Source organism: Cynocephalus volans, chromosome 6 (genome assembly GCF_027409185.1).
Source record: "Cynocephalus volans isolate mCynVol1 chromosome 6, mCynVol1.pri, whole genome shotgun sequence".
NCBI classification, from domain to species: Eukaryota; Metazoa; Chordata; class Mammalia; order Dermoptera; family Cynocephalidae; genus Cynocephalus; species Cynocephalus volans.
Genome location: NC_084465.1, coordinates 132,487,833 through 132,497,378, shown reverse-complemented (window position 1 = coordinate 132,497,378; position 9,546 = coordinate 132,487,833).

The window sequence follows — 9,546 nt, the reverse complement described above, 5'->3', positions numbered from 1 at the left end:
AGAATAGTACCTAACACAAAATAGGTGCACCTACTTTGTTCAATGAATGTATGGGTATGTGTTCTGTGAAATCATTCATTAATTCAACTAAATTGATCTCTCTTTTTTCTGAACTCCTATAGCATGTAGAGGCAGTGCTATTCTGCATAATGCTTTTCCCCCTACTTTTCTTGTCACCCAAAAGATAAAATCTTTGAGAGCGAGGATCATGTTTTTAACTGTCCATGTGTATCTTGGGGTGCTCTGTGAGAATCCTTCCAATTCTAATGTTCTACAATTAAGTGACCCCTACTGAACCTAGTAGTGCTGATCACACAGTAGAAACACAACTTTGTTTTACTTTATTGAAAATCAACCCAAGGGCTGGCCCGTGGCTCACTCGGGAGAGTGTGGTGCTGATAACACCAAGGCCACAGGTTCGGATCCTACATAGGGATGGCTGGTTCGCTCATTGGCTGAGCGTGGTGCTGACAACACCAAGCCAAGGGTTAAGATCCCCTTACTGGTCATCTTTTAAAAAATTAAAAAAGAAAGAAAAAAAGAAAAGAAATTCAACCCAGCTTACCTTCATCTGATGGGAAGTAGCAGGCATTTTTATATTCAATTAATATTATTGACAGCTGGCAAGTTAGCTCAGTTGGTTAGAACACAGCCTTGTAACACCAAGGTCCAGTGTTTGGTTCCCTGTACCTGCCAGCTGCCAAAAAACAAAAACACAATGTATCAAGTACCTAGTATATGCCAGCACGGTGCTAAGTGCTTTGGGATGCACAGTGAAGAAACCACAGGAGGTCCTTGCCTTTAGGAGCTTACAGTCTCAGGGGGTGGATAGCAGTTACATAAATAATCATACAATAATTAATTATGATTGTGACAGTGCCGCGAAGGACAAGTACAGGATGAAACCAGATAACTGGGGGAAATCTTATCTAGTTGGAGAGATTATGTAAACTGAAACCTTATAAATGAAGTAAGAGCTAGACAAGCAAAAAAAGGTGTGAAAGATGAACAGCTCAGAGGCAAAAATCGAGTTCTAACAAGCTCTTCATCCTCTTCCATTGTCTAGAGAAGGATGAGGGATCTATTTTTAAAGTACCCCCCCTTTTTTAAGTCTTCTCTATGTGTCCATAGTCTTGCTTTCACCTTGCTTCCTCTTACATTTTTTTCATCATAATCATAATTATCATGTCAATCTATTGTCTGTAAAAATTATTGGGAAGGGCTGGCCGGTTACTCAGTCGGTTAGAGCCCAGTGTTATAACTCCAAGGTAAAGGGCTTAGATCCCCATACTGGCCAGCTGCCCCCCAAAAGCAAAAAACTTACCAGCCAGCTGGCTAAAAATAAATAAATAAAAATCAGTATGAATGTGGCTCCTTTGGAAAATGTTCTCCGGATTCATGACCTGTCCTGCTGTCCCCTTCCTGCCTTTGCTTCTGAAGCAACTGAGTGGATGCTGATGCTACTGACTGAGATAGTGACAGCACAAAAGGAGCAACTTGGCAAGCAAAGCTCATTTTTGGACATTGGAACTAGATGTGTGATATTAAGCAGATCTGTCAATTAGGCAGTTGGATATACCCGTCTAGAGTTCAGAAGGAAAGCAGGGGCTGGAAAAATAAATCTGATGGTTTTCATTGTATAGATGTTATTGAGATCCTGGGTATAAATGAAAAAGAAAGGGCTTTTGGGTAGAAATCCAGGTTCAAATTCTAGTTTTGCCAGTTCCTAGCTATGTGACCTTGGAGCGCATTTTGGTCTCCAGCTATAAAATGGAGATAATGAGACCTATCTTGGAGAAAACTAACATAGGCTGTGGCAAAGTAACTTTTCATCTAAAACTGATTCCTAATCTTGGCTCTGTCACTTACTAGCTAGGACGCTGGGCAGGTTACTTAACTTCTTTACCCCTCATCAATAAAATGGGCTTAATAATAGTATCTACCACATAGGCTTATTGTGAGGATTAAAGAATCAGTGCACATAAAAATTGTGGAAAAATGCTGAACACATAGTAAATAATTAATGTTAGCTGTTATTGGGCTATTTTAAAATAGAGAACAAATGTATAGAATTTGCCACATAGTAAATATCCAAAAGATGATAGCTATTGTTATTACCTTATTATTATTATTAAACTGATACTGTTGAGTGTAAAAAGATTTATACAAAGCAGCATCTCTGTTTAAATGAGTCATTAAGTAGGAACAAAAGGAGTAAAGCACGATGGAGTGGCTGTTTCTGCTGCTTTCATGGAGAAACCTTAGGGAAGTAGAATGCATACATTATTACGCCTACAGTGTAGTACCTTTCAGAAGAAACATAAGCTAGAAATGTCACCTATTTCTTCACCATATCCTTAGCAACTGAGCCAAGAAGTGAAGCAATTGCAGAAACTCTCTTGGTAATAACTATTTTTTTCCAGCTGTATTTCTCAATGTGACAATATTGTTTTGAATCATGACGGCAACCACTTTTCACTTGGAAGCAGTGATCATGTGTGTTGCCAAATTAAATTAAAATAATAAAGTTAGGGATCATGAAGTCCAATGTTCTCATTTTTAAAATGAGGCGTCTGGGTCACAGTGAGGTTACAAAGACTTGCCCTAGTTTCACTGTGTTGCACGTGCCTTGGCTGGACTCTATCACTAGACATCAGGTCTTTGACTCACAACCCAGCTTTCTTTCCTTTGTATTATCATGGATAGCGATTTAGCAACACAGTGGTCTAACCCAAGCAGACATTCTTTTTTTATTATGTATATATTGTTCTGTCTTGTCATACATAAATTATAAAATCATGTCTTTTCTTGTTCCGTATCCTGATTGTGTTAACAGAGATATCTGTATTCTCATGTGTGTGAATACAACTCTGTTGTATAAGGAGCGGGGGCTGTGGGGGGTGTGTGGGGGACTCTTACATAATGCTAAGCCCTAATCTCCGCAGCTATAAAATTAGGGAAAGTAACACCTACCAAATAGAACCACTGGGTGAATTAATGCCCGAAGCACACTAAGATAAAGGCATCTATTTATCTCCTTCTCTCCGTCCATTCAGCTTCTCCGTATTAAAAAGATGAATTAGTTTTAATGAAAATCACAAAAAAAGGGGTATCAAATATGATATTTGGTCTGCTAAGAGTTGGTATATAGCTTTGTAGATAAAAATGAAACTCCAGCCAATGATCATTTCCTCTAAAATATCCTATTCATTTCACTCCTATTTAATCCTACGCATTCCTACTCAGTACACAGGTTTCTCTCGCTGTCCCACAAAAGCATTGATTCATTTATTAATCCTCCTATCAAAATGTTAAGTGCCTCCTATGGCCCTAGGACACAAAGATTAATGATATACAAATCACAGTTTCAAGGAATTTACAGTTTTATGAGGAAAACAGATACAAACAAATTATTCCAACATAATATAATGAATGTTATAACATGGGTGATCAGAGGCTTCTATGGGAACCCAGGTGGGAGCAGGGAACTAATTCAATATATGTGGGGTGGTGGTGATAAAAAAGGGCTTCCTTGAGGAAATAATGCTTGAGCTAACTAGCCTGGAAATACCATGGGAGAAAGGGCATTCTAGGCACAGGTGTAACATATGCACAGAGGAAAGAGGAAGCTTAGTATATGCAGGTTGCTATAGCCAAAGCTTAGCCATGTGGGGGAGTAGCAGGCAATGAGACTAGATGGACAGGCTAGATAGAGCCCATGACCAAGAGCTCCTGCTAAGGACTGTGAATTTTTACCATCTAAGTCAGTAACTTCCAAAGTGGCTTGGTAGAAAGGGGAGTACAAGGTGATCCATTAAGGCAAAAATATTAGAACTTTTGTTTTTATTTACTCTTATCTTTTCTACTTTAGGGCGTGTATTATATTATATGTATGTAATATATATCTGTAGTTGCATGTACATAAGTATACACAATCTATATCTAAATCTGTACCTATATCTATATACATGGGTGGGGCTTATAGTTTGAATGTGTCCCCAAAAGTATATGTGTTGGAAACTTGATTCCCATTTTAACAGTGTTCAGAGGGTAGGAAATCCAACTACAGTGTTTGAAAGGTGGGGCCTTTAAGAGGTGATTGAATTGTGAGGACTACGCCCTTGTGATTGGAATGGTTTAATGGGTTATCAGGGAGCAGACTGGTGGCTTTATAAGGCGAGCAAGTGAGCATGTGAAAATGTTATTGCTTAGCCCTTGCTATGTGATACCCTGCGTCACCATGGAACTCTGTAGAGTTTACACCAAGAAGAAGACCCTCACCAGAAGTGCCCCCTGGAACTTCCCAGCCTCAAAAACTGAGAAATAAATTTAATATTCTTATAAATATCCCTGTTTCTGGTATTCTATCATCAGTGACAGAAAACTGGCTAATATGGGTGGGGAGCATATATCCTCCTCCCCTCCCCATAGGGTGGGCATGATCCAAGGAGACTTTTGCCATTGAAGTGTTTTTAGCGGGGAAGTTAAATGATTAGATTTCTGTTTAAAACAATACTCTCTAAGGTCAGTAGGGGAAAAGATTAGAAACAATTAGGGAGAGAAATTAAGAGATGGTTGCCAGTAGCAGGGGTTTGAGTTCACATGGGCCTGAACTAACACTGTGGCAGTGGGAATATGGAGGAGGACCCAGTCAAGGTCTTTTTAAGACATATTGAATGCATTTGGATAAGGGTTGGAGAGAGGGGGCTATGGAACAATTAGCTAAAAGAATATAAATAGAAAAAGAAGTAGGTGTGGCAGGGATCAGTATTAAGTTCAATTTTGGGCATTTTAGGTTTGAAGTGTATGCAGGGTTGTTACCAAACCCAAGTCCGGCTGTCTGCTGCCAGAGAGCAACAATTCAAAGGTCAAATGTTGGTGAAAAGGGAACACAGCCTTATTCAGGCCTGAAGAGATGGCAGTCTCAACCACCTCTTATTCTCAAGTTAACTGACGGTTTTTATAGGGTAAGAAGCAGGAACTGAAAGGCAGGAGGAAGGGGGACATGTAAGAGGCCAGGTGCAAATTCTCTTCAAGTCTCAGGTTTCTGTTTTTGTTCTTGACATTATCTTAGGGTCCAGCAGGATTTTTATATGCTTTGTGATGCAATCAACATAGCTTTATTGATTTCTTCGTCGGTTTCTCAGTGTCTGGATAGTACCTGCCTCACAGCAAGTCTGTAGCTCTAGGTTGTCTGGGAGACAGCACTACACTTATGTAAATAATGTCATCCTGTGAAAGGATGAGTCGACACCAGTTGACGATCCACTGGAGAGAGCTCGTTTATTAGGCGGCACACACACACATATATATAGGGCATCGAGGGAAGGCTGACTGGCTTAAAATACAATCCCTACTTAGAGGGCAACCAGCGCCATGATGGGGTGTGGCCAAGAAGGACTTATGTGATCAGGGTGTGATCCCTTGGGGCATTTGGGTTCTTACATTCCTCCCTTTTTCTTGTTTTAGGAAAGGGGACGTTGAAGTCATCGAGCTACTTCCTGCTGAACTGGGGCATTGTGGGGGGGGCAAAGGGAGGAAGGTACATAAATACCCATTATGAAACCCCAAAGGAGGGTGGAGAAACAAGTAATTTCAAAAGGGGAAAAGTCCATAAACGTTCCTTGAAGCCACAAGTCGAATATGCACCGGTTCCATTGTTCGTAGTTGGAGACTGGAGGGAGCAGCCAGGCGTCAGTGGCAAGGGTGTGTAGGAATGCGTGGTGTCTCTTCAGCATCGGCTGAGGCCCTCACGAGATGAGGCGGGGGGTTCATCGGTACTTAGAAGCTGGTAGTTTCTAAGCAAAAGCTGGTTAAAGGCCTGATTAGAGATTTTTCCCACTTGGGTTTGAAGAAATCTAATGATGCAGGGCAAGAAAAGGCAGGTTATGAGGGTAATGATTAGAGGTCCCAAAATGGGCCAAATCCAAGTTAGGATAGGGTTTAAGATAAAAGAAGAAAAGGGGTTAGAACTGGATGTGGTTCGTAGGCTGGAAGCTAAGTCGGTGAGTTTGATGATGTTTGTTTCTACTAGACCGGATTCATTGATATAATAACAGCATTCTTCCCCAAGGAAGATGCAAGTACCTCCTTTTTCTGCAGTGAGCAGGTCTAGTGCTCTGCAGTTTTGGAGGGTGACCTGAGCTAAAGAGGTGATCTGTCTCTGTAGACAGGAAAGAGATTCGGCAGTGGAAGTCAGAGCCCCTTCAAGTTTAGCATTGATGTCTTTGACCGTCCATCCTAAGGCTCCTCCCGACAGGCCGGCTCCGACCGCTGATGTTGTTAGGGAAATACCAACCATGATTGGGAGGAAGGCGGCCCTTTTTTGTCTTGAGGGTGGGTGAAGAAGATAGAACAGTTCTGAATTGGAGTACAGAGTGAGTTGAGGGACGATGGTGACGAGAAGGCATGGGACAGTAAGATTGGACAGGATGGACTGGAGGTAGAGAGGGTTACATTGCACCAGAAGAAAGAGCCTGGTGGGGCGAAGGTGTGGTTATAAATGGTTGAGGAAGGGAAGCGTTTAAGGGGACGGCTGCCAGGAGTGGTCGCATGAGAGATCTGTTGCCAGGTGTAAATGGGTGACCCTGGGGAGCTAGCAGAGGGGCCTGAAAGCTCCCTGGGTGAAATGAAAAGAACAGGAGAAGGCCAAGGATGACAAGACATGGGCCTTCCCACTTAGGGGTTAGGGGGGTTTTGGGTTCCAGGGAAGTGTAGAAAACTAATTGGCCTGGGCTGAGTGAAAGGTTATTTTTGGAAAGTGACGGAGCAAGGGTAAGGCCATGGTGGGTGGTATGGGTCCTTCAGTTGCTGTGATCCCCGGGGGTAGGAGGGGCCTACCATACATGACTTCAAAAGGGGAAAGATTGGAGGGCCTTTTGGGGAGAGCTCTGGTCTTGAGTAGAGCGAGAGGTAGAAGATGGACCCAATCAAGGTATAATTCCAGAGACAATTTAGTTAGTATGTCCTTTAAGGTTCTGTTGGTTCTTTTTACCTTTCCAGATGCCTGAGGTCGGTAAGGGCAATGTAGGTGCCAGGGGAGAGAGAGTAACTGGGAGAGTTTTTGTATTATCTGGGCAGTAAATTCAGGTCCATTGTCAGATTGAATGGAAGTGGGCATCACAAATCATGGGATGATTTGGGAAAGGATAGTCTGGGCTATGGTGGAGGCCTTTTATTGGATGTTGGGAATGCCTCTACCCATCCTGAAAAGGTATCAACAAACACCAAGAAGTATTTGAGGCGCCGGACAGAAGGCATGTGAAAGTTGACTTGCCAGTCGGCCGCGGGTGTGAGACCTCTGGCCTGGTGGGAGGGGTATGGCCCAGGTTTGAGAGGGGTGTTAGGATTGGTACGCTGGCAGATTGTGCATGAGGAGGAAATTTTTTGTAAGAGGGCTTTGTCAGATGGGGTGACTGAGAAGAAGGCTTGTAAAAACTGGGATAAAGCTTGGGGGCTAGAGTGAAACAGGTCATGGAGCAAGCGAAAGAGAGAGGACTTATCATCATTAGGCAGTTGAGGCTGAGAGGGTGTCTGTGAACCTTGGGAGCCGTATGGAAGAATGGGAAGTTGGTTTTGTGTCTGTGGGTGCCGTGCCGCAGTGCGTGCGGCGAGGTCAGCCTTACAATTCCCACGAGTGATTGGGGAATCGTCCCTCTGGTGGGATCTGCAATGAATGACTCCTAATTTACAAGGTAAATGGGATGCCTCAATTAATGTGGAGATTAAAGCTGAGTTGGTGATTGTGTTACCCTTGGTGTTAAGCAGACCGCGTTCTTTCCATATGGCGGCATGAGAAGTATATGAAAGACATATTTGGAGTCAGTGTATAAGTTGAGTTTTTCCTTCAGCTAGAACGCAGGCTCGCGTGGCAGCGATAAGTTCAGCCTGCTGGTTGGTAGTACCCTTGGGTAAAGGTTGGGTTTCTATAACCGAATCAAGGGAGACTATGGCATAACCTGCGTAATGAGTGTTTCCTTCCTTGAATGAGGACCCATCCATGAACCATGCGAGATCAGCATGAGACAGGGGCCCCTCAGTGATGGAAGAGCGGTAAGGTATGAAATTCTGAAGGCTTTCTACGCAGCTGTGCAAAGGGGTGTTGGGGGAATCTGGTATAGGCAGTAGGGTAGCCGGGTTTAGGGGTGGGCAGGTATTGAAGGATAGGGCAGGATTTTCCAGAAACGAGGATAGGAGGGTTAGGATTCTGGAAGGTGGGAGGTATTGGAGAGCCTTATAGGTAAGGAGGTCTTTAAGGTGATGTGGTGAGAGAATGGTGAGAGGTGCCCCAAATGTTAATTTGGATGCCTTCTTATGCAGTAACTGCCCCGCTGCTAGGGCTCTTAGACAGGGTGCCCAGCCTCTTACAGTGGGGTCCAACTGTTTGATAGGTATAAGGGGGTGAATGGGAATGACAGCGGCATTAACAAGGCGGAGATCTTGGACGAGACGAAAGGCGCCATTAGGTTTTTTTACAGCGAGTATGGGAGTACTGAAAGGGGAGCGAGTGGGACAGAGATACCCCCTTTTTAATAGGTCCTGAATGATGGGGCTTAACCCGAGGAGGGCTGCTGTGGTTAACGGAGCCTGACAAATATATTTGGAAGGGTTTTTTAGTTTTATGTGTACAGGGGAACACTGGGCCAGAACAGGGCTGGCAGTGTCCCAAACTGTGGGGTTAACAGGGTGCGTTAAGATGGGTAAGGACTTCTTTGGAGGGGTGGGATCAGTAGGATCTTGGGCTTGAACTAGCGCTAGGAGGAAGGAAACGGGGGAAGAGGAAGAGGACAGGGGCAAAGTAATGGAGACTTGAAGCCGTGATAGAATGTCCCGACCCAACAAGGGAACGGGGCATTGTGGCATGACTAGAAAGGAATGGGAGAAAACGGATTGAGTGCCTTGAAGGCAGCAGGTTAAAAGAGGGTTTTTTTGGGGGAAAGATTTGTTTACCTCCTACCCCGACTATAGGAGAGCTGCTGGAGGTGGTGGGGCCTTTATATTCCCTTAAGACCGAAAAGGTGGCTCCAGTGTCCAGGAGGAAAGATATTGGGTGGCCGTCCACAACCATGGATACCCTGGGCTCTTGCTTTGTTATAGAGATGGTCGGGAAGGGCCCAAGGCTCCTTCAGTCCTCCTCAACAAGGCCCACCATAGGTGGTGTCCACGGTTCGGGGGACTGTGGGGCAGTTGGTCCCTCACCCCTTCGGGCAAGGGGGCAATCAGATCCCCAATGTCCATTCTTTTTGCATTTTGGACAAGGAGTGGTGGGTGGCCTGGGGGTGGGGCAAGCCTTTGCCCAATGCCCTTCCTTTCCACATTTAAAGCAGGCTCCAGGTGGAGGCTTAGAGGTGGAGGCTGTGGGAGGGCGCCCAGGGGGTTTGATAAGCCGGGCCAACATCTGGAAGTTGGCGTGGTCGGCCTTTTGTTTTCGACGTTCTTTTTCCTCCTCCCGATTATGTAAAACCTTGAAGGCCACTGATAGGATTTCAGTCTGAGGGGTTGCAGGACCCTGCTCTAATTTTTTAAGTTTAGTTTTAATGTCGGGGT